This window comes from Pteropus medius, unplaced genomic scaffold, assembly GCF_902729225.1.
Source record: "Pteropus medius unplaced genomic scaffold, Ma_sr-lr_union100, whole genome shotgun sequence".
Classification (NCBI taxonomy): Eukaryota; Metazoa; Chordata; class Mammalia; order Chiroptera; family Pteropodidae; genus Pteropus; species Pteropus medius.
Window position 1 is genome coordinate 3,877,173 of NW_024345861.1, and position 14,951 is coordinate 3,892,123.

The window sequence follows — 14,951 nt, forward strand, 5'->3', positions numbered from 1 at the left end:
ATTACCAGCTAAACCAATCAGGATATATGATCTATAATCCATTTTTTGACACTTAGCCTGCCCTTGATGTCCATATCAATAACTTTCCCCCAAATAATCAAGGCCTTCTAAAATTGAAATCTCACCCATTGACATTTATACTCTTTTCACATCACATTATCCTCATCTGACAGAAAACAAATTCTAAGTATCATAATGAAATACATTCTCAGTTACTTTATTTCGGTAGGAATTTCCTAGTCAGCTGCTCAAAGAATTAAAAAAAATAATAAATAATCCAGATGCATAGAATGATATAAAAAATAATGTGAGAACACCTGTGTACCTGCCACAAAACTTAAAAAGCAAAACATTATGAAGTCAATTAAGTCTGCCTATGTACCTCTCCCTAATTGCATACTCTTTCTTCCAGACTAAAAGTAACCACTGTATTGAATTTGGTCTTTATCATTCCCTTGCATATCTTTATATGTCTATGGAAATAAATTTATCTTCTTTATAATGGCTGCATAGTATTTCAGTTGATGGATATACCATATTTATTTACCCAATTCCTTATTGAAGGACTCTTACTTAGGTCAGTTTTGTTTCTTTATTTTCTTTTATTTTTTGGCATTATAGACAACACTGTGGTGTGTATGTGTCTTTGTGTACTTACAAAGAGATATTTTGTGTTCATCTTGACCTAATCAAACCTAAGTGAAAGGGGGATGAGGTTAGAACAATATGTCTCTTACACTATTTACAAACAGGCCATCACTTCCAAAGATAAATTTATAAACAAAGGGAAATGAGTCCATGAATTCTGATCCAAGTGCACTATAATTTGGACTCATATCCTTGAGCTCTTTGATTGTTGTACAGGTTAAAAGGTTTATTCTTTTAAGTAACAATGCATTTCTAGGAGAATAAATGGCAGTGCTTTAAGTGTTCACTTTAAATGTGTTTGGTGTACATGCAGCAGATATTAATGAATGCAGTAAATGCAAAGTAAGTGGCAGAAATGATTAGGCCCTGGTTGATGACTGAATTCTGAAGGCACTTAGGAAGGGAGAAATGGCTCATAACTGAGAAAATTTAAGCTAAGATGTTTATCTTCCTAACTTGTATTTAAGTGACAGCATAACATTCAGACCAAAAAGAAGAAAAAAAGTTACTAGCATTTCTTTTCTTTTTGCAGTTTGTTTTATTTTGGCTGAAATACCGAAAGCAATAAAAAGGATTGAATCTTAGCTCAAGTATCTGGGAGAGATTTAAAAAGTTATGGGCAGGATGTGTAATAGCAAGCTCATTTTTCTCCAGCCCGCCACGGTTCATTTATTCCAGCACACAGAGCCTCATTCTGTACCTAAGAAGGAATAAACAATGGTTATGCAGAGAGGCCACAAGAAATTCTCTTAGCATTGCTAGATAATTAGCAAGTAAACTGCAAAAGGAGAACTAGATGAATGGAGTGGGAACAGATGAATCCAAAACAGTATATTAAGTAGAGCTCTAACATTTATGGATTCAAGTCATTGTTCCAACTATTTGTAATAAACAATTAAGGTGAATGATATGGAGAAATTTGATTTTTTTGTTGAGGTAAAAATTTGAATTTGGCCCAGTGAAGCTGGTGTGTGGAAGCAAGTGATTAGTGAATGCACTTAGCCCACCACTCAGACCTTATATCTGTTTGCAATGGTGTTAGTCACTCCTCATTACTGTACATAAAAGTATTCCTTTGTAGACCTAAGTAAGTACAAAGTAACTGTATAGGGGTGTGGTTGAGAGTGTTGAATCACGCTGCTTGGTTTTTAATTCCATTTACTAGGTGCACAAATTATCTAGCTCCTATGTTTCTCAATTTCCTCATCCACAAAATGGGATGATTTTTTAAAAAGTGCCTACTTCAATGGTTTATTGGGAGAAATTACATGAGTTAATACATGCATCTCAATTAGATTAGTGCCTGGCACACAGAAAGTGCTGAAAAACATTACAAATTTTTATAGTACAGGAAGCGTAATTTGTTTTAGTGACAGAATTTAATAGCATTATAAATTACTTCTGTCCCATATTTATAGAATCATTACTTTATTTTATGAAGGAAATCATATGCTCAAGTCTTATTCACATATTTGGATCTCCAGACATATCCCTGGTGAATGCCCATGGTCTGCCATCAACAAAAACCATAACCATTTGACTTGGATTTAAAAATTTTATTGGTGAAAAACAAATAGGTAGGATGGCAAGTTTTTCTTTTAAATTTGTCTTGTAGTTCAGTTGAGAATCATACATTAAAATACTCATTAACCAGAACACAGCTATTTGAGAGACCTGGTGAATGAAAATTTCTGCTTCTCTAAGAGTTAAATTAGAATATCCACTTGGTCAATAGAAGATCCATTTGGAGTTATTAAAATAATAGATTTTTAGAGGTAGATGAAATCTTAAAAACCATCTGGTTCAGTCTCCTACCCAATGCAGCAATAGCTTCTTTACTCAAATGCCTCTAACACTGAGTACTCCTTAGCTCAGAAGAGCCTCAGGAGGTAGATTACTCCATGGTGGGACAGTTCAAGTTGATAGAAAGTTCTTTCTGTTTGGCTGACATCCTTCATGAGAGTCCTTCTCCCTTCCAATCCTACTTCTGCCTTTTGCGTGAATTGGTCGGTCTTTCTTCTCTGCTTCCATTTTTCCATTGTAAGTAGCACTGATTATATTGCTTTGTAATGGTCATCCCCAGTGGAATCTGAGCTCCTTGAGAGTAGAGATTATGTCGTTTTTGTCTCTGCATTTTCAGTGTCTAGTATAATGCCTGGCATGTAGGAAACTCTCATTATGTATCTGAGGAATGAGTTAATCTTAAAATTGTAGTTCTACGCACTTGTCCTAATTCTACCCTCTGAAGCGATGTAGAATAAATATGCTGTCTTTTTTCTACATGATGTACAGCCTGAACAGTACCACCATCATGTCATCTGTTTATCATCTCTTTTGTAGGCTAAACATTTTAAGGGCCTTCATCTGTGACACAAATTCTAGTTCTCCTCTGGTGACCATTTTCTAGATATTTAAAAAAAAAGTTAATGTCCCCTCTAAAGTGTGGCCCCTAAAATTGACCACAATATGCTCAATGTAGTGGTACTAGAACAAAGGACAATGAGACCATTTCTTCTCTTGATCTGGACATGAGCATAATTTTTCACTTTGACAGGCTTCAACAGTCATGTTTAGTTATGTTGATAGTCAAGAATTAATTGCATTAACAAAACAGACCAATAAATTGGAAGCATAATGTCAACAGAGGCATAATTTGCTAATTTATTTATGGTATTAATTCACTGTCAGTTTGCAGACAAAATATTATGTAATTTGCAAAGAGAGTATTAGCGTTTAGGACATCACTAAGCCCTAAATATGTACAATGTGTTCTGAATGAATAGTTTGAAAGGATGGAATGAATGAAAGGTCAGGGGAAGATGGTTTTGAGTAATTTGCACTTTATTGTTCCTGAAAGAGGAATGTTTTAGCTTCATGTATTACTTTTTTTTGCCACTGTTGTTATCATACCTATATTATTCATTTCCATCACTATATGTACAAGACTAACCTTGTGCTGACATGTCAAAGAGAGGCTAGATATGACTTTGAGTTCTCAGCCTCTACCCCTCTCTCCTGATTTCACTGTCTTCTCTCAGAGATCCTTCCTGTATTCTTTTTCTGGTATCAGTAATAGTCTTGATCTTTATGCAGGTGTTCACTAATACTATAAGGGCTCCTGTTACCCTTGAGCAAGGGATCATTTTTATTTGAAAAGAAGATTCATGTCCCCAAAAGACAACTGGGTCTCTTGGCATTGTGAAAGATGCCTTTTAGGGGTTGGAGAAGGCAAGCCCTGTGAACACAATGCTAAGAAAGAGGGAAATGGCAAGAGTTTCAAACAAAAATGACTTCCTCTCACTAATTTTTACCTTCTCTAATTTTATTGTTGACTATTTATTGCTTAACAGCTTGGTCAATTTCTCCTCTGGACTGTACCTTTAATTAGGAGAATATCATTGAAAATTATAATCCACTTTTTCTTCTGAATCATTTACCGCCCTCTGAAACTTATGCTTTTAAAAAAGGTTCAGATGGCATTGCAAGCTGGTACAAATTCAAAAAGGAGGCTTTGGGTCTCTGTTTGCCTGAACTGAACACTTATAAATTCTCTGTATGCTTCCTCTGCCCTCCCTAATATTCACGAGAAAATTTTGCCTCACTGAGTTTCTCAAATACTGAGAGATGGATAGGTGATCCTTGCAAGGCAAGGTACTGAAAAAAAGGAAGCCGGTGATGCAATTGCTCAAGAGAGCTCCTAACATCTTCTTCTTTCTTCCCTCTCTTCTTTGCCTTTCATAATGCTTCATGGCATTGGAAGATGACAAGATATTTTGTATCCTAGTGGCGTGAGCAGGGAGGAGAATAGGGTGAATAGCAATACCTGGAAGGATGGGACAATTCTCAAGTTCTTTAACATAGTTATAAGTTTGAGGTCAATAGAAATTCTTTAATGTTGGACCTGTGAAGGGGAGATTTTTGTGGTAAGTATTTTGCCTGTCGTACAACCCTTCAAATATTTCTCTTTCTTATTCAGAGAATCCTTGGATTTTTCATGACCAGAAGCAGGAGACAATTGGATTTCTTTAACTTTATATTTGCATAAATTTTTCCGGTTTCCAAGGTAATATATCACGCATCATCTCATCTAAACCCCGCAGTAACCCTGTGAAGTAGGAGTAGTTTAATCCCTAGCACCTAGAACAGTGTCTAGCATCCAGGTGTTCAATCAATATTCGTTGAATGAAAGAATGAATGTCCATTTTATAGATGAGGAAATTGAGAATGCGAGAGGTTAAGCGCAGTGGCAATGCCAAGAGGTGCCACAGTGGGCTTTAGCTTGCCTGCTCATTTCCATTAATCCACCCCAAAGTTACCACAAAAAAACAAGTCTCAGAAAAACTGTGTTTGCTGTGCAAACATTGCCTCCAGATAAGTCTCAAGCAGAACACCACCCTTCAGGGTCTCCTATATAGAAATTTGGAGATTGTCGTGGGCTCTATAACTTGCCCCAGGTTACACAGCTAGTGAGGAACAAATCTGAGACTGCATCCAAGATTGCTGAATTCAAGGCTACAGACAGATTTTTTTTTTTCCTACTACAAGCCCAGACTCTTTAGCATTAACACTAACAATATCCTTTTTGGTGAAAGAGAACAACTTGCTTTCAAAAAAGCTTTCTTTATTTCTTGTTCAAACTTAAAAAACAAAAACAAAAACAGGGGTAAGTTGTAAATTAACCCCAATCCCTTCCCACTAAGGACTGGAATAAGTGAATGTTTTTGTTACATACTGTAACCCTCTAACAGGCCTCTACTGTTCACATTTCACTATGTGATGGGATCAGAACAATTTGGGGCAGAAGAAGAAGAGCACATCTGGCTTGCCAAATGCATTTGACACATGTTTTTCTTCCATATCTGCTTTGAAGAAATCAGTAGCTCTGATGAGGTGCATTTAGCAAAAGTAATCATTGAATTTTATAATTAAAAAAAAAAAAAGGTTTCCATTTTGATTTGGAACAAGTCACACGGGAAATAATTTCATTTCTAAAGCATGACCAAACCTTAATTTAATTTTATTGTTTTTTTTCTTTCTTTCACTTTGATTCACACATTTCTAAATGTTCACACAAGTATTGTTTATCAGTTTCCTTTTGCTTCAGACAATCAGTGACTGCCATGTAATTGTATTGGTGAAAGCAAGGGGAAGAGGAGTAAAGAAATACTGGTTTCTAATTTCAGTTTTTTTTTCCTATTGGTTTGTTATGATTCTGGCTGAGTTATTTTTGGGGCTGGGATTTTAGATAACTTCATTGGAGTTGGAAGTCACCTTTTGTCTAGACATTGAGTTTTGCTCTCAAACCTCGAGTACTCATTCCAAACGACTTTGCCTAACATTCTCACACTTTATTCTAAAGTCCAGGGACTGGTTTCCTTCTACCTCAAGGAGTACAATTACTGATGCCTCTTTTCTAAAAGTGCAGATGACAACCCAGATAAGTTTCCAGTGACCTTTTTAATGTCCCTCTCTGGTATGCAAAGTCAGATTACTATTTCAATATGTCTTCTGCTTCTCTTGCCAAGTTAGACTAAGAATATTCCAGTGGGTTGAAAGTAGCATCAGCGGCTCTATGACTTTGGGAGCCAGAGTCAATAAACTCTCGTAGAAAATGGTTCTAAGTCCTATTGCTTTATTCTGGGGGAATAGAGGAAAGAACACAGTATCCTTACCCATGCGGCCCTCAATAAGCAATGATTTTGCCTCCCAGTAGACATTTGGCAACAACTGGAGACATTTTTTTTTTTTTATTGTCAAAACTTGGGGAGAGGAGTGCTACTGTATCTAGTGGAGAGAAGCTAGGGATGCTGCTAGATATCCTACAGTGCATAAGACACTTCTACAACTGACAATGATCTGGCCCTAAATGTCAGTAGTGCCATGGTTGAGAAGCCCTGCTGTATAGGCTTTGATGGAGCCATCATAAAATGGGCAACAAAATACTAATTAACTTTTAATTGATCCCACATTTTGTTCCAGGCTCTGTTTTAAATTTTTTACATGTGTTAACTCATGTAATAAAACAACTCTACGAAATAGATATTACTATCCCATTTTAAAAGTGCAGAAACAGAGGCAAAGAGAATTTAAGTATTTTACCCAAGGCCATATGAGTAGTAGGTATTGGAGCTGGAAACTCACTCGTTCAGGCTCCAGAGTCTGTGCTTGCAAACAGTATACTGTTCCCAGGTAAGTTAAGGGATGGTTGTAAATCATACGCTAGGGCCGAAACTAAGTGCTCATGAATTCTACTTGAAGTGGCGCTTATACTTTAGCATGACTTCAAGGGGCATGCTATTTCTATTACTCCCTCCCTGAAATATGAGATTGGAGACCAAAATGTCTTGCCTTTAACCCACATGAAAGCTATACTTTTAAAACATAAGCCAATAAATTGTTTTTCTCTTTATTTTGAGAATGAAAATACATAAATATGGTCTACAGCCATGCTACCCTGAACAAACTCGATTCTGTCTGATCTCAGAAGCTAAGCAAGGTCGGGCCTGGTTAGTACTTGGATGAGAGACCACCTAGGAAGACCAGGTGCTGTAGGCATAAAAAAAATAAGGGATTGTAGGCTGACAAGGTCCTTGTAATCTGTGAGGTCAACTAAGGGTTGCCTCGCCTAAAAAATAAATAAAATAAAATAAAATAAATAAAAAAGAGAATACATAAATATGGATGTCTAGGACTGTTATTAAGCAAGACTGAATCAATTTTTATTGTTTCTGATACTCCTCATCTTTCACTCCCCGACCCGGGCAGTAAGACTTCTTCCCCATTTGCCTTACCAGGTACAAGATGCCCTCCCCCACCCTACCCTGCTCACAGAATAAGATTGGAAGCATTCCCACTGAAGAATAAATGATGGAAAACAGCCTAAAGTATGATTCTCTTGCAGGAGAATTTCCATTTTAGCAAAGATCAAAATACAGCTAAGGAAATGATAATCTAATGATGGACACATCAACTGGTTAAGGAGAGTTGTGTGCATGTAGTAAAAAGCTGATTTTGCTAACGACATATACTCACTTTTAGATTACAGAATCTATTTTTAGGACAGAGAATAGGCCATAGAGAAAGTGTGCGTGCCCCATCCTTTTACTATTAACTAGAACAAAGCCACAACTTCCCTGACTTCTAAGCAATGGATTGCCTTTAGCCCGTCATAGCTATTGAACACTCTAAGGTCACTTCCCTCAGCTTGCTAGAGTTTTATTTTTTCAATGAAATTTTATCTTCAGCAATCCAAAGCCTATTACCCTTGACCAATTGGATTTCACTTTCTAATTATATTTTTATTTTCTAAGATATTTAAAAGAGAAGTTCAATATTCTTATTACTTTTGAATCAATCAATTGTAATTCAGAGGCCAAACCTGACAATGCAGAGCCTAGGAAATGAGAGAAACAAATATTATATTAAAGAGAAAAGTCTATCCTGGAATTGCAATATTTCGAGTTTCCACAGTGGCCGTTTCTTCCCGGTCCTTAGAGCAAGAATTATTTTTATACTAAAGCAAAAAAGCAAAAAAAAAAAACCCAAAAACTAATTTGCCCAGGGATATCAAGAAGAGCCCAAACTTCCACTTAGTGGTTTTTTTTTGGGAGAGTTAGTTTCCCAAAGAGTGAGCTGGAACTAATTCGAAGAGAAGTTCTCTTAAAGCTAGCTCATCTGTTTTCTATCTGTGTGTAATATATACTTGGGAAGCTACTGATCACTGCTCTTGTGATTCTGACTTAATTGGCCTTAGGTGATTCTAATATTTAATCTGGATTTAGAACAGTCAACAAAGATTCTGCAACAGCAACAATAAACTGCCAGTTATTGCAATAAATACTGACAGTGAAAAGACTACCATTTATTAAGCACTTACCTGCACCAGGAATGGTGCTTTACACTTTGCATACATTAATGTGAATTCTTAAAATGCCGTATGAAACAAATATTATCCCCGTTTTATTGATGAAGTAAGTGATGCTTATAGAAGTTAATTTGCTGGTTCAGATGACATAGCTAGTAAAATTTCTAGCCCTGACCTCTCCAAACTCTGGACTTGTTTGTCTAACTGGCTACTTGATGTCTCCACTTAGATTTCCATAGGCATCTCCAACTTAGCATGTCCAAAATGCAACTCTTGATGCACCACCCCCACCACTTGCTACTCCCCCAGTGTTCTCCATCAGAGAAAATGGCACTACCACCCAATTTGTCCAGTTGCTCAGGCCAGCGTCCTTGCAGTCATCCTTGACTTCTTCCTTTGATTTCACATTCCACACCCTGTCAGTTCAGTCTTCACAATATATTCAAAATCCAACCATTTCTTACCACCTTCACCCTAGTCCAAGCCAGTCATTTTTCACCTGAAATATTGCAATCACTTCTTAACTGGTCTCTCTGCTCTCACCCTCACCTAGCAGTCTGCATGATCCTTTTGCACAAAACCAGATCATGCCATTCCTCTGCTCAAAGCCATTGAAATGACTTCCTATCAAATATAGAATAAAATCCAAAGTCCTTACCAAGTCTTAGAAAGCCTAGCACAACAGGCTCTGGCTTGTTTTCGTTGCCCTCATCTCTTACCACTCTTTCTGTCTCTCTCTTCACTCTAGCCACATGGACCTTTATCCTCAAAGCTACCAAGCACATATCCATATCAGGGTCTTTGCTCATGCTGTTGCATCTGGGATGCATTTCTCTCTACTCCAGTTTATCTCATATTTGCATGGCCTGTTCCCTCACTTTATTCATGAGTCTAGTCAAATGTCACCTCGGTGGGGAGGCCCTTCTTAATCAGCAGAGACGAAATAGCACTCCCAACATTTTGTCTCCTTAACTGTTTTTTTATAAAATTTCACTTAATACTAACTGAAACATATATGTTATTTACATATTTGCTTAATTTTTTTGGTCTCATTCACTGTAATGAGCATAAGAACTTTGCTTTGTTTGAGTACTTAGAACAAGGGCTGTCACATAGCATGTGCTTAATAAATATTACTTAATAAATAGTAATAAATATTAACTGAATGAATAAACCCAGATTTAAATCCAGATCTTTTGATACCAAAATCTATATTCTTAATTACAATGTCATCATTTGTCTCCCCCACACCCTTTCAAAGATTAGCGAGTTAAAGTGATCTTTCCATGAATGCATAGATGTGCAGTGGCAGAATTAGTACTCAAATCTAGGTATGCTGTTTTCCAAACCTGTGCTTTTTCTACTACTCCATACTGCCTCTCAGTGGGGAAATTGCTAGTGACTACATTGAACAAAATGCCAGTGAATTGATTGAGGTTTACTTCTTTGACATGTTTTTTTGACATGATTTTATATAGGCTTACTCTTCCTTGGTTCAGCTTTGAAGCCTGTGCAATATACTACAAGGTAAAAGGCACCAATATAATACTCTACTATCTTGGCACAAGGCCCTAAATCCTACCACTGGAGATCATGCCTTCTGTTTGACTTGGACAAATTTATTAAATTTCTCTAAGACATTAATAATTATTTCTGAAATGGAGGCAGGATATGAAACAAGATAGTTTAGAGAAATCACCCAGCACAGTGCCTGGAATGTAGTAAGTCCTCAATAAATTAGATTAAGCCATCATGGTGAGGGTAACACAACCCATATTTGCCACCTTTGTATGATTTGGTATGTTTGAGAATTTGTGCCAGAGGAATACTGAATGGAAGGCGAATCAAAATGTATCTTGGGGAGGGCAGGCAGGATGGGGTGCCACCCTGATAAGTCAGGAGACACATGAGGGCATGGGCACATGTGGGTGGGAAGAAGCATGGTGCCAGGTTATGTGCTGGCAGCATTACTGAAGCACAGACTAGAAACAAGCTAGTTCACTAAATGATTAGCAAAGAATACCTCACAAGGCCAAATAGGGCCACTAAACTGTTCAATTTCAGTATATTCACATTTCACCTTCTGTGGCTCTCAATTTTGAATAATTTGGTTTAGATTTGTCTTTCCTTCTTGCTGTGTTAGGAGTTCTGGTAAGTCTTATTTCTGAAAGCACTATGCTGATTTAAAAAAGTGCTGGCTGGGGTTTTGTCTGGCAAACACACTGAGTGTGAAAGCTGCAGGAAAATTGATTTTCTGGCATTCTCATGTCCTGGCACAAACTCTGCAGCATAGAAGCTCAAGTTACAGAACCTTCTGGTAAGTGTAGCCCATGAGGGTAACTTCACAAAATGATTAGGTTTCACTAATCTTCATAACTGAGGACCAAGGCAATGGTCCCCATATGCAAACTGGCAGATAAAATTACTTTGCTGTTATTTCATTTAGAGAAATAGTCTGATAGCCACTTTGTTTGATTCCCCCATTCTTCATGCTTAGGTCTTGATATCACCCTGTCTTTATTCTGCCTTGGACAGCATGAGTGCTGTGGAGAAGCCACCCAGTTATTGATCTACAAGAGGCATGCCTGTTCATGGTTAAATTTGCAGTTATGTTTTCTTTTGGTGCATAGAACAGTGGTTAAGAACATAGGTCCTGAGTCCCCAAATACCAGGCTTTGGTAATTATTAGATGTGTGACTTTGGGCAAGTCATTTAACCTCACCGAGTCTTAGTTTCCTCATCTTAAAAATGGGGATGGTATTGGACCCACCTCATAGTGTTATTTCAATGATAAAATCAAAAATTGCTTAAAATGAATTTAACATTGCCCTTGACAACATGGTAAGCATTAGTTACCTAGTTAAGAAACTTAGTTAAGTTAGAAACATAGTTAAGTTTCTCTGCCATTTAATAGGTGTATCAGGCACTATGGTAGAATGCCTTAGAGGATGGAGTTGTGGAAGACATGGTCCCTATACTCAAGAAGCCAAAGGAACTAATAGTAGGAAGTGCTCTTCAATAGAACTTTCTGAAATGTTCTGTATCTGTGTTCTCCAATATGATAGCTTCTAGCCACATATATCTGTTGACCACTTGAAATTTGGCTAGTGCCATTGAGAAACTGAATTCCAAATTTAATTTTAATTTTAATTAATTTAAATGTAAACAGTCACATGAGGCTAGTGGGTGCCATACTGGATAGTGCACGTCTACAGCTTAAGTAAAGGAGAAGGCAGGGAGGTACTAAAAGGCAGCAAAAGTACACCGAGAACTACTTTGCTTCACAACATATTTCTTGTTTGCTCTGATGATGGAAGTGGTGGTTGCATCAAATGACAATCCTGCCTGCACCACTTGGAAGGGTTGGCTACAGTCTAGGCTGAGGGATAGGAGAGGAGGGGGCATAACTCCTGGCCTATTCAGGGTTAATCTGTAGATCTGGAATAGCTTACCCAGCCTGTATTTATGAAGTTCTCTCTAGAGAAAGGTATGCTCTATTATTTGCTTGGGCAGATATCCCTTGGACATACACAGGAACTGTTTCCTTTAAATTTATCCTATTCATGTAAAATTGAAAATAAATGGAGCCCTGGGTCTAGGTATGCCATGAAAGAATATTCTTGTTACTGTTGTATGAGAAGCATACTTTCCTTAAAAACAGATTATTATACAAAGAAATATTTATGCAAAAAAAAAAAAAAAAAAAAGTATACTCTCTAAATTTCTACCCAGTCTGATTTTTTCTTTTGGCTCTGTGAGTTGCTACCTTAAGTTGTTTGGAGTCCTTCTCTCTGATTCTCTTTTCCAAGGGAAGAATTCCAGTAGTTTTTTTTTTTTAAATACCACTTGCCTGTATTGGCTCTCATAGACGGGTTGAAGAATTGAGTATAATCAGAATTGAAAGTGGTAGAACCTCCAGAGATAATTTCCCCTAAAAATTTCAAATAACTTTGTTAGTACTCATTCCAAACGCCTTTGCCTAGCATTTTCAAATTGTGTTACAGTTACATTACGGTCACAACCGTAAATTTACCTTTTCTGAGTCACCAGAAGGAGGACAGGATCCGCATTTCATATGCAGGTTAAGACTAGGGGAATTAGGCAGGTTGAATGTTAGAGCCATTTAGCTTGGTTAATGTCACATAGTACCAGGGGTTTAAATTAAGCTAGACTAAAACTCCCAAACTGAAACAGGTACTGCAAATTGCAGATTTGCAAATCCAATTCTATTAGAAACAAGCAAACAAACAAACAAACAAACAAACAAAAAAAACAGGAAACAGAATCATTAGCTGAAGTAAAGTTGTGAGCATGTGTTTTTAAAAGAATTATTTAGAAAACTAGATTGTTTTATATTAAGGGCTGTGTATTTACTGACCCTATTGGACAGAAGCAAAACCAAAGTATAAAAATTTTCCGAAGTAAACCTAATCAAACCAAACCACTATTTAATTTGATTTGAGTTTCTGATATATACAGTTATCACCTCTATTCAGTAATGATCAATAGTGAAACCGTAGAAAGAAGCCATGTTGAATCCTAAAGGATTTAGAAGAGTAAAGGGAAACTTAAAGCCAGAATTACATTTCCAAACATCATGTATTTCCTAGTATCTGCAAAACCTGTGGCTTATGGGATAATTTATTAGCAGTCGTTGGTCTGTAATGCCCTTCTCTTATGTCCCCATTTCTGTGCCAGCATCTTAGTACAAAGAAATACAGTAATTTGAAAAACAGGCCCTCTATATATTGAGCAAAACTGTTATTATATGTTGCTATTCCAGAGAATTGGAGTAGGCTGGGAATACTTTTTTAAAAATTATGTATTTTTTTCTTTAAGACTCTCTTGTTTGCCTTATATTCCAACTCTGATCAACTAATGGCAGACCTTTGTCAGCTGGAATGCTTACTGCCCACTGTCTCCCATCCACCACCCTCACCGGTGTGCCACAAACAGTAGTTAACTCAACAAATTAAAAAAATGTTATGCAAACCTGAATGTTTTTCAGAGCCCATTAGGATAAGCTGTGGCTAAGAGTTGTCTGGCTTTCTTCTTCATAATTAAATGGCTTATTTCTATTAACCTAAGATGTTAAAAGTCATTTGCAAATTTTAATTTCCATTAGAATGACATTTCTTTCACAGTCCTTCATGTAAAGACTACAGAATATTTAATTAAGAACCCTCCCTGACAGTCATCTCTCTTCGAGGCCTGTTGTCTTTACCTTCTGTTTTGAAATTGCTTGTCAATGTCATGGGGAGAGTGGATTTCCCACCCCATCTCCACCTAATGACAATCTGAATTTCTACTGATTTCTATCCAGGTCATTCATTATCCACTCACTGAAAACTATGCTATTAATAAGAAGTAGGAAGGAGTTGTACTGTCCTTCCCAGGTTTAAATGAATTTTTAAGGTGGTACAATCAAACAGATATACAAAACAGGCCATTAATGCCACATTAAATTTACAAGTTTAAATACAAAATTAAGGAATGCAGAATTTTTAGTTTCTCATTGGTTCAGTCTTGGCAACATGGGACATGCTAAATATATAGTACAGAGTCAAGAAGATATGGATCCAAAAATATTGAAAAAATGACTCATGTTTGTAAAGGAGACTCTGAGATTAGCTACCAGACTGAAATGCTATAAACACAACTATGTAGATTGGCTCAATCTCAGTAAGTTAGTTTTTCAACACCTTTGAATTTTCTTTTCTCTGGTTTACGCTGCTTTGCTTAGATAAGTGTAGGCCTTCCGTTATGCAACAGATGAATTCCTAGAAGAAAACTCTGCCATGAATTAGATTCAGTTTTGAAAATCAAGTTTTATTTTTCTGTTGATGCATGGGCTGTTTTATGTTTATATCTGAAAGCTCTCCTCTTCAGTTTCTCTGACAAGCAGTTAATGATCTGTAATCACCAAAATGCACTGGGGGATCTCCATTTTTCCAGGGAAGACTATGTTCCTAATGTAAGTTCTCAACTCCTATTTTTTGATTTTTATCGGCTGTGAATTGTCTGATATATGGATTATTTGAGGTAAGGTCCAGCCATGTTGTGCAGCCAAAGATTTTAGAAGAAAAGAGAAGCCTTAAAAGATAAGAAATGGTTTTAACTCATCATAATTAATCTCTGGACTGAAGGTGAGCCCACTATTGCCTTGGAAGACAAAAAAAGCCAGTACAAAGTGATTCAAGTTGGAAGTTCTGATACAGTTTACTCCCTGCTGCTTTCATATATAATAAATTTAAATTAATTGCTAATCATAATTACCTAAACTGTGGTGTGTGTGTATGTGTGTGTGTGTGCGCGCGCGTGCGTGCGCATGTGTGTGCGTGCATACATATGTGTGTCTGTCTCTTTGGAGGAAAGGTGCAGGAAAGGTACAAATATTTGGGAATTGAACTTCAAAATTTTGTGCATAGGGGCTTTAATA

General features: G+C 36.9%; 1 protein-coding gene and 1 pseudogene across 2 annotated transcripts in view; one reads left to right on the forward strand and one right to left on the reverse strand.

Moving 5' to 3' along the window:
* GRIA3 (glutamate ionotropic receptor AMPA type subunit 3) overlaps positions 1–14,951 on the reverse strand; it is a 124,991-nt gene that overhangs the window by 42,967 nt on the left and 67,073 nt on the right. The gene's annotated exons all lie outside the window — the stretch shown is intronic.
* On the forward strand, positions 7,085–7,203 carry LOC120612274 (uncharacterized; annotated as a pseudogene).